The 20,322-nt window shown below is 41.4% G+C and overlaps 1 protein-coding gene and 1 long non-coding RNA gene across 2 annotated transcripts in view; both read right to left on the bottom strand.

Moving 5' to 3' along the window:
- LOC129386524 (uncharacterized) overlaps positions 1–20,322 on the bottom strand; it is a 127,203-nt gene that overhangs the window by 46,307 nt on the left and 60,574 nt on the right. The gene's annotated exons all lie outside the window — the stretch shown is intronic.
- On the bottom strand, positions 5,733–7,274 carry LOC129386502 (uncharacterized). The gene is made up of 3 exons (XR_008613881.1): positions 7,179–7,274; positions 6,211–6,312; positions 5,733–5,828 (listed from the first exon to the last, which is right to left on the bottom strand). It is a non-coding gene; the product is annotated as an uncharacterized lncRNA (long non-coding RNA).

Raw genomic sequence — 20,322 nt, 5'->3', positions numbered from 1 at the left:
CATCACATGGTTTCGCTGGCATGCCTGGAGCTAGTAAAGGAAAGAACAATTGCACATGTTTGTTATGGCCGCTGATAAAGCAGCGTTAGTATTAGGTGTGCATAGCATTGTGCGAATCTGCGAAATTTTCTACTTCGTTAAGAGAAAGTTATGGATTACTGAAGTAAAAGTGAGACAAAAATTTCACTGTGTGTATTTTGGCACCATTTCTAGAACGCACATTTTGCCCTTTAGCTTACATTTTTTCTTTCTCATGATGGTAACTGTTGTATTTCAGTCATTATAACGGGTGCATAGAAATCATAACAATACCAGGCTTGCGACACAGATGAGAGAGCATGATGCCACATAGAAAGATACGTTCGCATAAAAAATGGGAACCTATGGCAAGTGTTTGAAATGCAATACTCACGAACGCATTGCGCTGTGTCCCCGATGAGGACGCAGTCTTTCCCATCGTTCTTGCAATTTGCGGCTTGTGTCGCATCACATGGTTTTGCTGGCATGCCTGGAGCTAGTAAAGGAAAGCACAATTGCACATTTTTGCTACGGCCGCTGATAAAGCAGCGTTAGTATTAGGTGTGCATAGCATTGTGCGAATCTGCGAAATTTTCTACTTCGTTAAGAGAAAGTTATGGATTACTATAGTAAAAGTGAGACAAAAATTTCACTGTGTGTTTTTTGGCACCATTTCTAGAACGCACACTTTGCCCTTTAGCTTACATTTTTTTTCTTTGTCATAATGGTAACTGTTGTATTTCAGTCATTATAACGGGTGCATAGAAATCATAATACCACGCTTGCGACACAGATGAGAGAGTATGATGCCACATAGAAAGATACGTTCGCATAAAAAATGGGAACCTATGGCATGTGTTTGACATGGAATACTCACGAACGCATTGCGCTGTGTCGCCGATGAGGACGCAGTCTTTCCCATCCTTCTTGCAATTTGCGGCTTGTGTCGCATCACATGGTTTTGCTGGCATGCCTGGAGCTAGTAAAGGAAAGAACAATTGCAGAATTTTGCTATGACCGCTGATAAAGCAGCGTTAGTATTAGGTGTGCATAGCATTGTGCGAATGTGCGAAATTTTCTACTTCGTTAAGAGAAAGTTATGGATTACTGAAGTAAAAGTGAGACAAAAATTTCACTGTGTGTATTTTGGCACCATTTCTAGAACGCACACTTTGCGCTTTAGCTTACATTTTTTTCTTTGTCATAATGGTAACTGTTGTATTTCAGTGATTATAACGGGTGCATAGAAATCATAACAATACCACGCTTGCGACACAGATGAGAGAGTATGATGCCACATAGAAAGATACGTTCGCATAAAAAATGGGAACCTATGGCATGTGTTTGACATGGAATACTCACGAACGCATTGCGCTGTGTCGCCGATGAGGACGCAGTCTTTCCCATCCTTCTTGCAATTTGCGGCTTGTGTCGCATCACATGGTTTTGCTGGCATGCCTGGAGCTAGTAAAGAAAAGAACAATTGCACATTTTTGCTACGGCCGCTGATAAAGCAGCGTTAGTATTAGGTCTGCATAGCATTGTGCGAATCTGCGAAATTTTCTACTTCGTTAAGAGAAAGTTATGGATTACTGAAGTAAAAGTGAGACAAAAATTTCACTGTGTGTATTTTGGCACCATTTCTAGAACGCACACTTTGCCCTTTAGGTTACATTTTTTTTTTTGTCATGATTGCAACTGTGGTGTTTCAGGGATTATAACAGGTGCATAGAAATCATAATGCCACGCTTGCCACACAGATGAGAGAGCATGATGCCACATAGAAAGATACGTTAGCATGAAAAATGGGAACCTATGGCATGTGTTTGACATGCAATACTCACGAACGCATTGCGCTGTGTCGCCGATGAGGACGCAGTCTTTCCCATCCTTCTTGCAATTTGCGGCTTGTGTCGCATCACATGGTTTTGCTGGCATGCCTGGAGCTAGTAAAGAAAAGAACAATTGCACATTTTTGCTACGGCCGCTGATAAAGCAGCGTTAGTATTAGGTCTGCATAGCATTGTGCGAATCTGCGAAATTTTCTACTTCGTTAAGAGAAAGTTATGGATTACTGAAGTAAAAGTGAGACAAAAATTTCACTGTGTGTATTTTGGCACTATTTCTAGAACGCACACTTTGCCCTTTAGCTCACATTTTTTTCTTTGTCATGATGGCAACTCTGGTGTTTCAGGGATTATAACGGGTGCATAGAAATCATCACAATACCACGCTTGCGACACAGATGAGAGAGTATGATGTCACACAGAAAGATACGTTAGCATGAAAAATGGGAACCTATGGCATGTGTTTGAAATGCAATACTCACGAACGCATTGCGCTGTGTCGCCGATGAGGACGCAGTCTTTCCCATCCTTCTTGCAATTTGCGGCTTGTGTCGCATCACATGGTTTTGCTGGCATGCCTGGAGCTAGTAAAGAAAAGAACAATTGCACATTTTTGCTACGGCCGCTGATAAAGCAGCGTTAGTATTAGGTCTGCATAGCATTGTGCGAATCTGCGAAATTTTCTACTTCGTTAAGAGAAAGTTATGGATTACTGAAGTAAAAGTGAGACAAAAATTTCACTGTGTGTATTTTGGCACCATTTCTAGAACGCACACTTTGCCCTTTAGGTTACATTTTTTTTTTGTCATGATTGCAACTGTGGTGTTTCAGGGATTATAACAGGTGCATAGAAATCATAATGCCACGCTTGCCACACAGATGAGAGAGCATGATGCCACATAGAAAGATACGTTAGCATGAAAAATGGGAACCTATGGCATGTGTTTGACATGCAATACTCACGAATGCATTGCGCTGTGTCGCCGATGAGGACGCAGTCTTTCCCATCCTTCTTGCAATTTGCGGCTTGTGTCGCATCACATGGTTTTGCTGGCATGCCTGGAGCTAGTAAAGAAAAGAACAATTGCACATTTTTGCTACGGCCGCTGATAAAGCAGCGTTAGTATTAGGTCTGCATAGCATTGTGCGAATCTGCGAAATTTTCTACTTCGTTAAGAGAAAGTTATGGATTACTGAAGTAAAAGTGAGACAAAAATTTCACTGTGTGTATTTTGGCACCATTTCTAGAACGCACATTTTGCCCTTTAGCTTACATTTTTTCTTTCTCATGATGGTAACTGTTGTATTTCAGTCATTATAACGGGTGCATAGAAATCATAACAATACCACGCTTGCGACACAGATGAGAGAGTATGATGCCACATAGAAAGATACGTTAGCATGAAAAATGGGAACCTATGGCATGTATTTGAAATGCAATACTCACGAACGCATTGCGCTGTGTCGCCGATGAGGACGCAGTCTTTCCCATCCTTCTTGCAATTTGCGGCTTGTGTCGCATCACATGGTTTTGCTGGCATGCCTGGAGCTAGTAAAGGAAAGAACAATTGCACATTTTTGCTACGGCCGCTGATAAAGCAGCGTTAGTATTAGGTGTGCATAGAATTGTGCGAATCTGCTAAATTTTCTACTTCGTTAAGAGAAAGTTATGGATTACTGAAGTAAAAGTGAGACAAAAATTTCACTGTGTGTATTTTGGCACCATTTCTAGAACGCACACATTGCCCTTTAGCTTACATTTTTTTCTTTGTCATGATGGCAATACTTGTGTTTCAGGGATCATAACAGGTGCCTAGAAATCATAACACTACCACGCTTGCGACACAGATGAGAGAGTATGATGCCACACAGAAAGATACGTTCGCATAAAAAATGGGAACCTATGGCAAGTGTTTGAAATGGTATACTCACGAACGCATTGCGATGTGTCGCCGATGAGGACGCAGTCTTTCCCATCCTTCTTGCAATTTGCGGCTTGTGTCGCATCACATGGTTTCGCTGGCATGCCTGGAGCTAGCAAAGGAAAGAACAATTGCACATGTTGTTATGGCCGCTGATAAAGCAGCGTTAGTATTAGGTGTGCATAGCATTGTGCGAATCTGCGAAATTTTCTACTTCGTTAAGAGAAAGTTATGGATTACTGAAGTAAAAGTGAGACAAAAATTTCACTGTGTGTATTTTGGCACCATTTCTAGAACGCACACTTTGCGCTTTAGCTTACATTTTTTTCTTTGTCATAATGGTAACTGTTGTATTTCAGTCATTATAACGGGTGCATAGAAATCATAACAATATGACGCTTGCGACACAGATGAGATAGTATGATGCCACACAGAAAGATACGTTAGCATGAAAAATGGGAACCTATGGCAAGTGTTTGAAATGGTATACTCACGAACGCATTGCGATGTGTCGCCGATGAGGACGCAGTCTTTCCCATCCTTCTTGCAATTTGCGGCTTGTGTCGCATCACATGGTTTTGCTGGCATGCCTGGAGCTAGTAAAGGAAAGAACAATTGCACATGTTTGTTATGGCCGCTGATAAAGCAGCGTTAGTATTAGGTGTGCATAGCATTGTGCGAATGTGCGAAATTTTCTACTTCGTTAAGAGAAAGTTATGGATTACTGAAGTAAAAGTGAGACAAAAATTTCACTGTGTGTATTTTGGCACCATTTCTAGAACGCACACTTTGCCCTTTAGGTTACATCTTTTTCTTTGTCATGATTGCAACTGTGGTGTTTCAGGGATTATAACAGGTGCATAGAAATCATAATGCCACGCTTGCCACACAGGTGAGAGAGTATGATGCCACATAGAAAGATACGTTAGCATGAAAAATGGGAACCTATGGCAAGTGTTTGAAATGCAATACTCACGAACGCATTGCGCTGTGTCGCCGATGAGGACGCAGTCTTTCCCATCCTTCTTGCAATTTGCGGCTTGTGTCGCATCACATGGTTTCGCTGGCATGCCTGGAGCTAGTAAAGGAAAGAACAATTGCACATGTTTGTTATGGCCGCTGATAAAGCAGCGTTAGTATTAGGTGTGCATAGCATTGTGCGAATCTGCGAAATTTTCTACTTCGTTAAGAGAAAGTTATGGATTACTGAAGTAAAAGTGAGACAAAAATTTCACTGTGTGTATTTTGGCACCATTTCTAGAACGCACACTTTGCCCTTTAGGTTACATTTTTTTTTTTGTCATGATTGCAACTGTGGTGTTTCAGGGATTATAACAGGTGCATAGAAATCATAATGCCACGCTTGCCACACAGATGAGAGAGTATGATGCCACATAGAAAGATACGTTAGCATGAAAAATGGGAACCTATGGCATGTGTTTGACATGCAATACTCACGAACGCATTGCGCTGTGTCGCCGATGAGGACGCAGTCTTTCCCATCCTTCTTGCAATTTGCGGCTTGTGTCGCATGACATGGTTTTGCTGGCATGCCTGGAGCTAGTAAAGAAAAGAACAATTGCACATTTTTGCTACGGCCGCTGATAAAGCAGCGTTAGTATTAGGTCTGCATAGCATTGTGCGAATCTGCGAAATTTTCTACTTCGTTAAGAGAAAGTTATGGATTACTGAAGTAAAAGTGAGACAAAAATTTCACTGTGTGTATTTTGGCACCATTTCTAGAACGCACACTTTGCCCTTTAGGTTACATTTTTTTTTTGTCATGATTGCAACTGTGGTGTTTCAGGGATTATAACAGGTGCATAGAAATCATAATGCCACGCTTGCCACACAGGTGAGAGAGTATGATGCCACATAGAAAGATACGTTAGCATGAAAAATGGGAACCTATGGCATGTGTTTGACATGCAATACTCACGAACGCATTGCGCTGTGTCGCCGATGAGGACGCAGTCTTTCCCATCCTTCTTGCAATTTGCGGCTTGTGTCGCATGACATGGTTTTGCTGGCATGCCTGGAGCTAGTAAAGAAAAGAACAATTGCACATTTTTGCTACGGCCGCTGATAAAGCAGCGTTAGTATTAGGTCTGCATAGCATTGTGCGAATCTGCGAAATTTTCTACTTCGTTAAGAGAAAGTTATGGATTACTGAAGTAAAAGTGAGACAAAAATTTCACTGTGTGTATTTTGGCACCATTTCTAGAACGCACATTTTGCCCTTTAGCTTACATTTTTTCTTTCTCATGATGGTAACTGTTGTATTTCAGTCATTATAACGGGTGCATAGAAATCATAACAATACCACGCTTGCGACACAGATGAGAGAGCATGATGCCACATAGAAAGATACGTTCGCATAAAAAATGGGAACCTATGGCAAGTGTTTGAAATGCAATACTCACGAACGCATTGCGCTGTGTCCCCGATGAGGACGCAGTCTTTCCCATCGTTCTTGCAATTTGCGGCTTGTGTCGCATCACATGGTTTTGCTGGCATGCCTGGAGCTAGTAAAGGAAAGCACAATTGCACATTTTTGCTACGGCCGCTGATAAAGCAGCATTAGTATTAGGTGTGCATAGCATTGTGCGAATCTGCGAAATTTTCTACTTCGTTAAGAGAAAGTTATGGATTACTATAGTAAAAGTGAGACAAAAATTTCACTGTGTGTTTTTTGGCACCATTTCTAGAACGCACACTTTGCCCTTTAGCTTACATTTTTTTTCTGTGTCATAATGGTAACTGTTGTATTTCAGTCATTATAACGGGTGCATAGAAATCATAATACCACGCTTGCGACACAGATGAGAGAGTATGATGCCACATAGAAAGATACGTTCGCATAAAAAATGGGAACCTATGGCATGTGTTTGACATGGAATACTCACGAACGCATTGCGCTGTGTCGCCGATGAGGACGCAGTCTTTCCCATCCTTCTTGCAATTTGCGGCTTGTGTCGCATCACATGGTTTTGCTGGCATGCCTGGAGCTAGTAAAGGAAAGAACAATTGCAGAATTTTGCTATGACCGCTGATAAAGCAGCGTTAGTATTAGGTGTGCATAGCATTGTGCGAATCTGCGAAATTTTCTACTTCGTTAAGAGAAAGTTATGGATTACTGAAGTAAAAGTGAGACAAAAATTTCACTGTGTGTATTTTGGCACCATTTCTAGAACGCACACTTTGCGCTTTAGCTTACATTTTTTTCTTTGTCATAATGGTAACTGTTGTATTTCAGTGATTATAACGGGTGCATAGAAATCATAACAATACCACGCTTGCGACACAGATGAGAGAGTATGATGCCACATAGAAAGATACGTTCGCATAAAAAATGGGAACCTATGGCATGTGTTTGACATGGAATACTCACGAACGCATTGCGCTGTTTCGCCGATGAGGACGCAGTCTTTCCCATCCTTCTTGCAATTTGCGGCTTGTGTCGCATCACATGGTTTTGCTGGCATGCCTGGAGCTAGTAAAGAAAAGAACAATTGCACATTTTTGCTACGGCCGCTGATAAAGCAGCGTTAGTATTAGGTGTGCATAGCATTGTGCGAATCTGCGAAATTTTCTACTTCGTTAAGAGAAAGTTATGGATTACTGAAGTAAAAGTGAGACAAAAATTTCACTGTGTTTATTTTGGCACCATTTCTAGAACGCACACTTTCCCCTTTAGCTTACATTTTTTTCTTTGTCATAATGGTAACTGTTGTATTTCAGTCATTATAACGGGTGCATAGAAATCATAACAATACGACGCTTGCGACACAGATGAGAGAGTATGATGCCACATAGAAAGATACGTTCGCATAAAAAATGGGAACCTATGGCATATGTTTGACATGGAATACTCACGAACGCATTGCGCTGTTTCGCCGATGAGGACGCAGTCTTTCCCATCCTTCTTGCAATTTGCGGCTTGTGTCGCATCACATGGTTTCGCTGGCATGCCTGGAGCTAGTAAAGGAAAGAACAATTGCACATGTTTGTTATGGCCGCTGATAAAGCAGCGTTAGTATTTGGTGTGCATAGCATTGTGCGAATGTGCGAAATTTTCTACTTCGTTAAGAGAAAGTTATGGATTACTGAAGTAAAAGTGAGACAAAAATTTCACTGTGTGTATTTTGGCACCATTTCTAGAACGCACACTTTGCCCTTTAGCTTACATTTTTTTCTTTGTCATGATTGCAACTGTGGTGTTTCAGGGATTTTAACAGGTGCATAGAAATCATAATGCCACGCTTGCCACACAGATGAGAGAGTATGATGCCACATAGAAAGATACGTTCGCATAAAAAATGGGAACAAATGGCAAGTGTTTGACATGCAATACTCACGAATGCATTGCGCTGTGTCGCCAATGAGGACGCAGTCTTTCCCATCCTTCTTGCAATTTGCGGCTTGTGTCGCATCACATGGTTTCGCTGGCATGCCTGGAGCTAGTAAAGGAAAGAACAATTGCACATTTTTGCTACGGCCGCTGATAAAGCAGCGTTAGTATTAGGTGTGCATAGCATTGTGCGAATCTGCTAAATTTTCTACTTCGTTAAGAGAAAGTTATGGATTACTGAAGTAAAAGTGAGACAAAAATTTCACTGTGTGTATTTTGGCACCATTTCTAGAACGCACACATTGCCCTTTAGCTTACATTTTTTTCTTTGTCATGATGGCAATACTTGTGTTTCAGGGATCATAACAGGTGCCTAGAAATCATAACACTACCACGCTTGCGACACAGATGAGAGAGTATGATGCCACACAGAAAGATACGTTAGCATGAAAAATGGGAACCTATGGCAAGTGTTTGAAATGGTATACTCACGAACGCATTGCGATGTGTCGCCGATGAGGACGCAGTCTTTCCCATCCTTCTTGCAATTTGCGGCTTGTTTCGCATCACATGGTTTCGCTGGCATGCCTGGAGCTAGTAAAGGAAAGAACAATTGCAGAATTTTGCTATGACCGCTGATAAAGCAGCGTTAGTATTAGGTGTGCATAGCGTTGTGCGAATCTGCGAAATTTTCTACTTCGTTAAGAGAAAGTTATGGATTACTGAAGTAAAAGTGAGACAAAAATTTCACTGTGTGTATTTTGGCACCATTTCTAGAACGCACACTTTGCGCTTTTAGCTTACATTTTTTTCTTTGTCATAATGGTAACTGTTGTATTTCAGTGATTATAACGGGTGCATAGAAATCATAACAATACGACGCTTGCGACACAGATGAGAGAGCATGATGCCACATAGAAAGATACGTTCGCATAAAAAATGGGAACCTATGGCAAGTGTTTGACATGCAATACTCACGAACGCATTGCGCTGTGTCGCCAATGAGGACGCAGTCTTTCCCATCCTTCTTGCAATTTGCGGCTTGTGTCGCATCACATGGTTTCGCTGGCATGCCTGGAGCTAGTAAAGGAAAGAACAATTGCAGAATTTTGCTATGACCGCTGATAAAGCAGCGTTAGTATTAGGTGTGCATAGCGTTGTGCGAATCTGCGAAATTTTCTACTTCGTTAAGAGAAAGTTATGGATTACTGAAGTAAAAGTGAGACAAAAATTTCACTGTGTGTATTTTGGCACCATTTCTAGAACGCACACTTTGCCCTTTAGCTTACATTTTTTTCTTTGTCATGATGGTAACTGTTGTATTTCAGTCATTATAACGGGTGCATAGAAATCATAATGCCATGCTTGCGACACAGATGAGAGAGTATGATGCCACATAGAAAGATACGTTAGCATGAAAAATGGGAACCTATGGCAAGTGTTTGACATGCAATACTCACGAACGCATTGCGCTGTGTCGCCAATGAGGACGCAGTCTTTCCCATCCTTCTTGCAATTTGCGGCTTGTGTCGCATCACATGGTTTCGCTGGCATGCCTGGAGCTAGTAAAGGAAAGAACAATTGCAGAATTTTGCTATGACCGCTGATAAAGCAGCGTTAGTATTAGGTGTGCATAGCGTTGTGCGAATCTGCGAAATTTTCTACTTCGTTAAGAGAAAGTTATGGATTACTGAAGTAAAAGTGAGACAAAAATTTCACTGTGTGTATTTTGGCACCATTTCTAGAACGCACACTTTGCCCTTTAGCTTACATTTTTTTCTTTGTCATGATGGTAACTGTTGTATTTCAGTCATTATAACGGGTGCATAGAAATCATAATGCCATGCTTGCGACACAGATGAGAGAGTATGATGCCACATAGAAAGATACGTTAGCATGAAAAATGGGAACCTATGGCAAGTGTTTGACATGCAATACTCACGAACGCATTGCGCTGTGTCGCCAATGAGGACGCAGTCTTTCCCATCCTTCTTGCAATTTGCGGCTTGTGTCGCATCACATGGTTTCGCTGGCATGCCTGGAGCTAGTAAAGGAAAGAACAATTGCAGAATTTTGCTATGACCGCTGATAAAGCAGCGTTAGTATTAGGTGTGCATAGAATTGTGCGAATCTGCGAAATTTTCTACTTCGTTAAGAGAAAGTTATGGATTACTGAAGTAAAAGTGAGACAAAAATTTCACTGTGTGTATTTTGGCACCATTTCTAGAACGCACACTTTGCGCTTTAGCTTACATTTTTTTTCTTTGTCATAATGGTAACTGTTGTATTTCAGTCATTATAACGGGTGCATAGAAATCATAACAATACCACGCTTGCGACACAGATGAGAGAGCATGATGCCACATAGAATGATACGTTCGCATAAAAAATGGGAACCTATGGCATGTGTTTGAAATGCAATACTCACGAACGCATTGCGCTGTGTCGCCGATGAGGACGCAGTCTTTCCCATCCTTCTTGCAATTTGCGGCTTGTGTCGCATCACATGGTTTTGCTGGCATGCCTGGAGCTAGTAAAGAAAAGAACAATTGCACATTTTTGCTACGGCCGTTGATAAAGCAGCGTTAGTATTAGGTGTGCATAGCATTGTGCGAATCTGCGAAATTTTCTGCTTCGTTAAGAGAAAGTTATGGATTACTGAAGTAAAAGTGAGACAAAAATTTCACTGTGTTTATTTTGGCACCATTTCTAGAACGCACACGTTCCCCTTTAGCTTACATTTTTTTCTTTGTCATAATGGTAACTGTTGTATTTCAGTCATTATAACGGGTGCATAGAAATCATAACAATACGACGCTTGCGACACAGATGAGAGAGTATGATGCCACATAGAAAGATACGTTCGCATAAAAAATGGGAACCTATGGCATATGTTTGACATGGAATACTCATGAACGCATTGCGCTGTTTCGCCGATGAGGACGCAGTCTTTCCCATCCTTCTTGCAATTTGCGGCTTGTGTCGCATCACATGGTTTCGCTGGCATGCCTGGAGCTAGTAAAGGAAAGAACAATTGCAGAATTTTGCTATGACCGCTGATAAAGCAGCGTTAGTATTAGGTGTGCATAGAATTGTGCGAATCTGCGAAATTTTCTACTTCGTTAAGAGAAAGTTATGGATTACTGAAGTAAAAGTGAGACAAAAATTTCACTGTGTGTATTTTGGCACCATTTCTAGAACGCACACTTTGCCCTTTAGCTTACATTTTTTTCTTTGTCATGATGGTAACTGTTGTATTTCAGTCATTATAACGGGTGCTAGAAATCATATCAATACCACGCTTGCGACACAGATGAGAGAGTATGATGCCACATAGAAAGATACGTTAGCATGAAAAATGGGAACCTATGGCATGTGTTTGAAATGCAATACTCACGAACGCATTGCGCTGTGTCGCCGATGAGGACGCAGTCCTTCCCATCCTTCTTGCAATTTGCGGCTTGTGTCGCATCACATGGTTTCGCTGGCATGCCTGGAGCTAGTAAAGGAAAGAACAATTGCACATTTTTGCTACGGCCGCTGATAAAGCAGCGTTAGTATTAGGTGTGCATAGCATTGTGCGAATCTGCTAAATTTTCTACTTCGTTAAGAGAAAGTTATGGATTACTGAAGTAAAAGTGAGACAAAAATTTCACTGTGTGTATTTTGGCACCATTTCTAGAACGCACACTTTGCCCTTTAGCTTACATTTTTTTCTTTGTCATGATTGCAACTGTGGTGTTTCAGGGATTATAACAGGTGCATAGAAATCATAATGCCACGCTTGCCACACAGATGAGACAGTATGATGCCACATAGAAAGATACGTTCGCATAAAAAATGGGAACCTATGGCATGTGTTTGACATGCAATACTCACGAACGCATTGCGCTGTGTCGCCGATGAGGACGCAGTCTTTCCCATCCTTCTTGCAATTTGCGGCTTGTGTCGCATCACATGGTTTCGCTGGCATGCCTGGAGCTAGTAAAGGAAAGAACAATTGCACATTTTTGCTACGGCCGCTGATAAAGCAGCGTTAGTATTAGGTGTGCATAGCATTGTGCGAATCTGCTAAATTTTCTACTTCGTTAAGAGAAAGTTATGGATTACTGAAGTAAAAGTGAGACAAAAATTTCACTGTGTGTATTTTGGCACCATTTCTAGAACGCACACATTGCCCTTTAGCTTACATTTTTTTCTTTGTCATGATGGCAATACTTGTGTTTCAGGGATCATAACAGGTGCCTAGAAATCATAACACTACCACGCTTGCGACACAGATGAGAGAGTATGATGCCACACAGAAAGATACGTTAGCATGAAAAATGGGAACCTATGGCAAGTGTTTGAAATGGTATACTCACGAACGCATTGCGATGTGTCGCCGATGAGGACGCAGTCTTTCCCATCCTTCTTGCAATTTGCGGCTTGTGTCGCATCACATGGTTTCGCTGGCATGCCTGGAGCTAGTAAAGGAAAGAACAATTGCAGAATTTTGCTATGACCGCTGATAAAGCAGCGTTAGTATTAGGTGTGCATAGCGTTGTGCGAATCTGCGAAATTTTCTACTTCGTTAAGAGAAAGTTATGGATTACTGAAGTAAAAGTGAGACAAAAATTTCACTGTGTGTATTTTGGCACCATTTCTAGAACGCACACTTTGCGCTTTTAGCTTACATTTTTTTCTTTGTCATAATGGTAACTGTTGTATTTCAGTGATTATAACGGGTGCATAGAAATCATAACAATACGACGCTTGCGACACAGATGAGAGAGCATGATGCCACATAGAAAGATACGTTCGCATAAAAAATGGGAACCTATGGCAAGTGTTTGACATGCAATACTCACGAACGCATTGCGCTGTGTCGCCAATGAGGACGCAGTCTTTCCCATCCTTCTTGCAATTTGCGGCTTGTGTCGCATCACATGGTTTCGCTGGCATGCCTGGAGCTAGTAAAGGAAAGAACAATTGCAGAATTTTGCTATGACCGCTGATAAAGCAGCGTTAGTATTAGGTGTGCATAGCGTTGTGCGAATCTGCGAAATTTTCTACTTCGTTAAGAGAAAGTTATGGATTACTGAAGTAAAAGTGAGACAAAAATTTCACTGTGTGTATTTTGGCACCATTTCTAGAACGCACACTTTGCCCTTTAGCTTACATTTTTTTCTTTGTCATGATGGTAACTGTTGTATTTCAGTCATTATAACGGGTGCATAGAAATCATAATGCCATGCTTGCGACACAGATGAGAGAGTATGATGCCACATAGAAAGATACGTTAGCATGAAAAATGGGAACCTATGGCAAGTGTTTGACATGCAATACTCACGAACGCATTGCGCTGTGTCGCCAATGAGGACGCAGTCTTTCCCATCCTTCTTGCAATTTGCGGCTTGTGTCGCATCACATGGTTTCGCTGGCATGCCTGGAGCTAGTAAAGGAAAGAACAATTGCAGAATTTTGCTATGACCGCTGATAAAGCAGCGTTAGTATTAGGTGTGCATAGCGTTGTGCGAATCTGCGAAATTTTCTACTTCGTTAAGAGAAAGTTATGGATTACTGAAGTAAAAGTGAGACAAAAATTTCACTGTGTGTATTTTGGCACCATTTCTAGAACGCACACTTTGCCCTTTAGCTTACATTTTTTTCTTTGTCATGATGGTAACTGTTGTATTTCAGTCATTATAACGGGTGCATAGAAATCATAATGCCATGCTTGCGACACAGATGAGAGAGTATGATGCCACATAGAAAGATACGTTAGCATGAAAAATGGGAACCTATGGCAAGTGTTTGACATGCAATACTCACGAACGCATTGCGCTGTGTCGCCAATGAGGACGCAGTCTTTCCCATCCTTCTTGCAATTTGCGGCTTGTGTCGCATCACATGGTTTCGCTGGCATGCCTGGAGCTAGTAAAGGAAAGAACAATTGCAGAATTTTGCTATGACCGCTGATAAAGCAGCGTTAGTATTAGGTGTGCATAGAATTGTGCGAATCTGCGAAATTTTCTACTTCGTTAAGAGAAAGTTATGGATTACTGAAGTAAAAGTGAGACAAAAATTTCACTGTGTGTATTTTGGCACCATTTCTAGAACGCACACTTTGCGCTTTAGCTTACATTTTTTTTCTTTGTCATAATGGTAACTGTTGTATTTCAGTCATTATAACGGGTGCATAGAAATCATAACAATACCACGCTTGCGACACAGATGAGAGAGCATGATGCCACATAGAATGATACGTTCGCATAAAAAATGGGAACCTATGGCATGTGTTTGAAATGCAATACTCACGAACGCATTGCGCTGTGTCGCCGATGAGGACGCAGTCTTTCCCATCCTTCTTGCAATTTGCGGCTTGTGTCGCATCACATGGTTTTGCTGGCATGCCTGGAGCTAGTAAAGAAAAGAACAATTGCACATTTTTGCTACGGCCGTTGATAAAGCAGCGTTAGTATTAGGTGTGCATAGCATTGTGCGAATCTGCGAAATTTTCTGCTTCGTTAAGAGAAAGTTATGGATTACTGAAGTAAAAGTGAGACAAAAATTTCACTGTGTTTATTTTGGCACCATTTCTAGAACGCACACGTTCCCCTTTAGCTTACATTTTTTTCTTTGTCATAATGGTAACTGTTGTATTTCAGTCATTATAACGGGTGCATAGAAATCATAACAATACGACGCTTGCGACACAGATGAGAGAGTATGATGCCACATAGAAAGATACGTTCGCATAAAAAATGGGAACCTATGGCATATGTTTGACATGGAATACTCATGAACGCATTGCGCTGTTTCGCCGATGAGGACGCAGTCTTTCCCATCCTTCTTGCAATTTGCGGCTTGTGTCGCATCACATGGTTTCGCTGGCATGCCTGGAGCTAGTAAAGGAAAGAACAATTGCAGAATTTTGCTATGACCGCTGATAAAGCAGCGTTAGTATTAGGTGTGCATAGAATTGTGCGAATCTGCGAAATTTTCTACTTCGTTAAGAGAAAGTTATGGATTACTGAAGTAAAAGTGAGACAAAAATTTCACTGTGTGTATTTTGGCACCATTTCTAGAACGCACACTTTGCCCTTTAGCTTACATTTTTTTCTTTGTCATGATGGTAACTGTTGTATTTCAGTCATTATAACGGGTGCTAGAAATCATATCAATACCACGCTTGCGACACAGATGAGAGAGTATGATGCCACATAGAAAGATACGTTAGCATGAAAAATGGGAACCTATGGCATGTGTTTGAAATGCAATACTCACGAACGCATTGCGCTGTGTCGCCGATGAGGACGCAGTCCTTCCCATCCTTCTTGCAATTTGCGGCTTGTGTCGCATCACATGGTTTCGCTGGCATGCCTGGAGCTAGTAAAGGAAAGAACAATTGCACATGTTTGTTATGGCCGCTGATAAAGCAGCGTTAGTATTAGGTGTGCATAGCATTGTGCGAATCTGCGAAATTTTCTACTTGGTTAAGAGAAAGTTATGGATTACTGAAGTAAAAGTGAGACAAAAATTTCACTGTGTGTATTTTGGCACCATTTCTAGAACGCACACTTTGCCCTTTAGCTCACATTTTTTTCTTTGTCATGATGGCAACTCTGGTGTTTCAGGGATTATAACGGGTGCATAGAAATCATCACAATACCACGCTTGCGACACAGATGAGAGAGTATGATGTCACACAGAAAGATACGTTAGCATGAAAAATGGGAACCTATGGCATGTGTTTGAAATGCAATACTCACGAACGCATTGCGCTGTGTCGCCGATGAGGACGCAGTCTTTCCCATCCTTCTTGCAATTTGCGGCTTGTGTCGCATCACATGGTTTTGCTGGCATGCCTGGAGCTAGTAAAGGAAAGAACAATTGCACATGTTTGTTATGGCCGCTGATAAAGCAGCGTTAGTATTCGGTGTGCATAGCATTGTGCGAATGTGCGAAATTTTCTACTTCGTTAAGAGAAAGTTATGGATTGCTGAAGTAAAAGTGAGACAAAAATTTCACTGTGTGTATTTTGGCACCATTTCTAGAACGCACGCTTTGCCCTTTAGCTTACATTTTTTTCTTTGTCATAATGGTAACTGTTGTATTTCAGTCATTATAACGGGTGCATAGAAATCATAACAATACCACGCTTGCGACACAGATGAGAGAGTATGATGCCACATAGAAAGATACGTTCGCATAAAAAATGGGAACCTATGGCAAGTGTTTGACATGCAATACTCACGAACGCATTGCGCTGTGTCGCCGATGAGGACGCAGTCTTTCCCATCCTTCTTGCAATTTGCGGCTTGTGTCGCATCACATGGTTTTGCTGGCATGCCTGGAGCTAGTAAAGGAAAGAACAATTGCACATTTTTGCTACGGCCGCTGATAAAGCAGCGTTAGTATTAGGTGTGCATAGCATTGTGCGAATCTGCTAAATTTTCTACTTCGTTAAGAGAAAGTTATGGATTACTGAAGTAAAAGTGAGACAAAAATTTCACTGTGTGTATTTTGGCACCATTTCTAGAACGCACACATTGCCCTTTAGCTTACATTTTTTTCTTTGTCATGATGGCAATACTTGTGTTTCAGGGATCATAACAGGTGCCTAGAAATCATAACACTACCACGCTTGCGACACAGATGAGAGAGTATGATGCCACATAGAAAGATACGTTCGCATAAAAAATGGGAACCTATGGCAAGTGTTTGACATGCAATACTCACGAACGCATTGCGCTGTGTCGCCGATGAGGACGCAGTCTTTCCCATCCTTCTTGCAATTTGCGGCTTGTGTCGCATCACATGGTTTTGCTGGCATGCCTGGAGCTAGTAAAGAAAAGAACAATTGCACATTTTTGCTACGGCCGTTGATAAAGCAGCGTTAGTATTAGGTGTGCATAGCATTGTGCGAATCTGCGAAATTTTCTGCTTCGTTAAGAGAAAGTTATGGATTACTGAAGTAAAAGTGAGACAAAAATTTCACTGTGTTTATTTTGGCACCATTTCTAGAACGCACACGTTCCCCTTTAGCTTACATTTTTTTCTTTGTCATAATGGTAACTGTTGTATTTCAGTCATTATAACGGGTGCATAGAAATCATAACAATACGACGCTTGCGACACAGATGAGAGAGTATGATGCCACATAGAAAGATACGTTCGCATAAAAAATGGGAACCTATGGCATATGTTTGACATGGAATACTCGTGAACGCATTGCGCTGTTTCGCCGATGAGGACGCAGTCTTTCCCATCCTTCTTGCAATTTGCGGCTTGTGTCGCATCACATGGTTTCGCTGGCATGCCTGGAGCTAGTAAAGGAAAGAACAATTGCACATGTTTGTTATGGCCGCTGATAAAGCAGCGTTAGTATTCGGTGTGCATAGCATTGTGCGAATGTGCAAAATTTTCTACTTCGTTAAGAGAAAGTTATGGATTACTGAAGTAAAAGTGAGAAAAAATTTCTCTGTGTGTATTTTGGCACCATTTCTAGAACGCACACTTTGCCCTTTAGCTTACATTTTTTTCTTTGTCATGATGGTAACTGTTGTATTTCAGTCATTATAACGGGTGCTAGAAATCATATCAATACCACGCTTGCGACACAGATGAGAGAGTATGATGCCACATAGAAAGATACGTTAGCATGAAAAATGGGAACCTATGGCATGTGTTTGAAATGCAATACTCACGAACGCATTGCGCTGTGTCGCCGATGAGGACGCAGTCTTTCCCATCCTTCTTGCAATTTGCGGCTTGTGTCGCATCACATGGTTTCGCTGGCATGCCTGGAGCTAGTAAAGAAAAGAACAATTGCACATTTTTGCTACGGCCGCTGATAAAGCAGCGTTAGTATTAGGTGTGCATAGCATTGTGCGAATCTGCGAAGTTTTCTACTTCGTTAAGAGAAAGTTATGGATTACTGAAGTAAAAGTGAGACAAAAATTTCACTGTGTTTATTTTGGCACCATTTCTAGAACGCACACTTTCCCCTTTAGCTTACATTCTTTTCATTGTCATAATGGTAACGGTTGTATTTCAGTCATTATAACGGGTGCATAGAAATCATAACAATACGACGCTTGTGACACAGATGAGAGAGTATGATGCCACATAGAAAGATACGTTCGCATGAAAAATGGGAACCTATGGCAAGTGTTTGAAATGGTATACTCACGAACGCATTGCGCTGTGTCGCCGATGAGGACGCAGTCCTTCCCATCCTTCTTGCAATTTGCGGCTTGTGTCGCATCACATGGTTTCGCTGGCATGCCTGGAGCTAGTAAAGGAAAGAACAATTGCACATGTTTGTTATGGCCGCTGATAAAGCAGCGTTAGTATTAGGTGTGCATAGCATTGTGCGAATCTGCTAAATTTTCTACTTCGTTAAGAGAAAGTTATGGATTACTGAAGTAAAAGTGAGACAAAAATTTCACTGTGTGTATTTTGGCACCATTTCTAGAACGCACACATTGCCCTTTAGCTTACATTTTTTTCTTTGTCATGATGGCAATACTTGTGTTTCAGGGATCATAACAGGTGCCTAGAAATCATAACACTACCACGCTTGCGACACAGATGAGAGAGTATGATGCCACATAGAAAGATACGTTCGCATAAAAAATGGGAACCTATGGCAAGTGTTTGACATGCAATACTCACGAACGCATTGCGCTGTGTCGCCGATGAGGACGCAGTCTTTCCCATCCTTCTTGCAATTTGCGGCTTGTGTCGCATCACATGGTTTTGCTGGCATGCCTGGAGCTAGTAAAGAAAAGAACAATTGCACATTTTTGCTACGGCCGTTGATAAAGCAGCGTTAGTATTAGGTGTGCATAGCATTGTGCGAATCTGCGAAATTTTCTGCTTCGTTAAGAGAAAGTTATGGATTACTGAAGTAAAAGTGAGACAAAAATTTCACTGTGTTTATTTTGGCACCATTTCTAGAACGCACACGTTCCCCTTTAGCTTACATTTTTTTCTTTGTCATAATGGTAACTGTTGTATTTCAGTCATTATAACGGGTGCATAGAAATCATCACAATACCACGCTTGCGACACAGATGAGAGAGTATGATGTCACACAGAAAGATACGTTAGCATGAGAAATGGGAACCTATGGCATGTGTTTGAAATGCAATACTCACGAACGCATTGCGCTGTGTCGCCGATGAGGACGCAGTCTTTCCCATCCTTCTTGCAATTTGCGGCTTGTGTCGCATCACATGGTTTTGCTGGCATGCCTGGAGCTAGTAAAGAAAAGAACAATTGCACATTTTTGCTACGGCCGCTGATAAAGCAGCGTTAGTATTAGGTCTGCATAGCATTGTGCGAATCTGCGAAATTTTCTACTTCGTTAAGAGAAAGTTATGGATTACTGAAGTAAAAGTGAGACAAAAATTTCACTGTGTGTATTTTGGCACCATTTCTAGAACGCACACTTTGCCCTTTAGGTTACATTTTTTTTTTGTCATGATTGCAACTGTGGTGTTTCAGGGATTATAACAGGTGCATAGAAATCATAATGCCACGCTTGCCACACAGATGAGAGAGCATGATGCCACATAGAAAGATACGTTAGCATGAAAAATGGGAACCTATGGCATGTGTTTGACATGCAATACTCACGAATGCATTGCGCTGTGTCGCCGATGAGGACGCAGTCTTTCCCATCCTTCTTGCAATTTGCGGCTTGTGTCGCATCACATGGTTTTGCTGGCATGCCTGGAGCTAGTAAAGAAAAGAACAATTGCACATTTTTGCTACGGCCGCTGATAAAGCAGCGTTAGTATTAGGTCTGCATAGCATTGTGCGAATCTGCGAAATTTTCTACTTCGTTAAGAGAAAGTTATGGATTACTGAAGTAAAAGTGAGACAAAAATTTCACTGTGTGTATTTTGGCACCATTTCTAGAACGCACACTTTGCCCTTTAGGTTACATTTTTTTTTTGTCATGATTGCAACTGTGGTGTTTCAGGGATTATAACAGGTGCATAGAAATCATAATGCCACGCTTGCCACACAGATGAGAGAGCATGATGCCACATAGAAAGATACGTTAGCATGAAAAATGGGAACCTATGGCATGTGTTTGACATGCAATACTCACGAACGCATTGCGCTGTGTCGCCGATGAGGACGCAGTCTTTCCCATCCTTCTTGCAATTTGCGGCTTGTGTCGCAT

The sequence above is a fragment of the Dermacentor andersoni genome, chromosome 8, assembly GCF_023375885.2.
Source record: "Dermacentor andersoni chromosome 8, qqDerAnde1_hic_scaffold, whole genome shotgun sequence".
Lineage (NCBI taxonomy): Eukaryota > Metazoa > Arthropoda > Arachnida > Ixodida > Ixodidae > Dermacentor > Dermacentor andersoni.
Note: the sequence above shows the minus strand (reverse complement) of the source record. Positions and strands in the feature narration are given on the sequence as shown.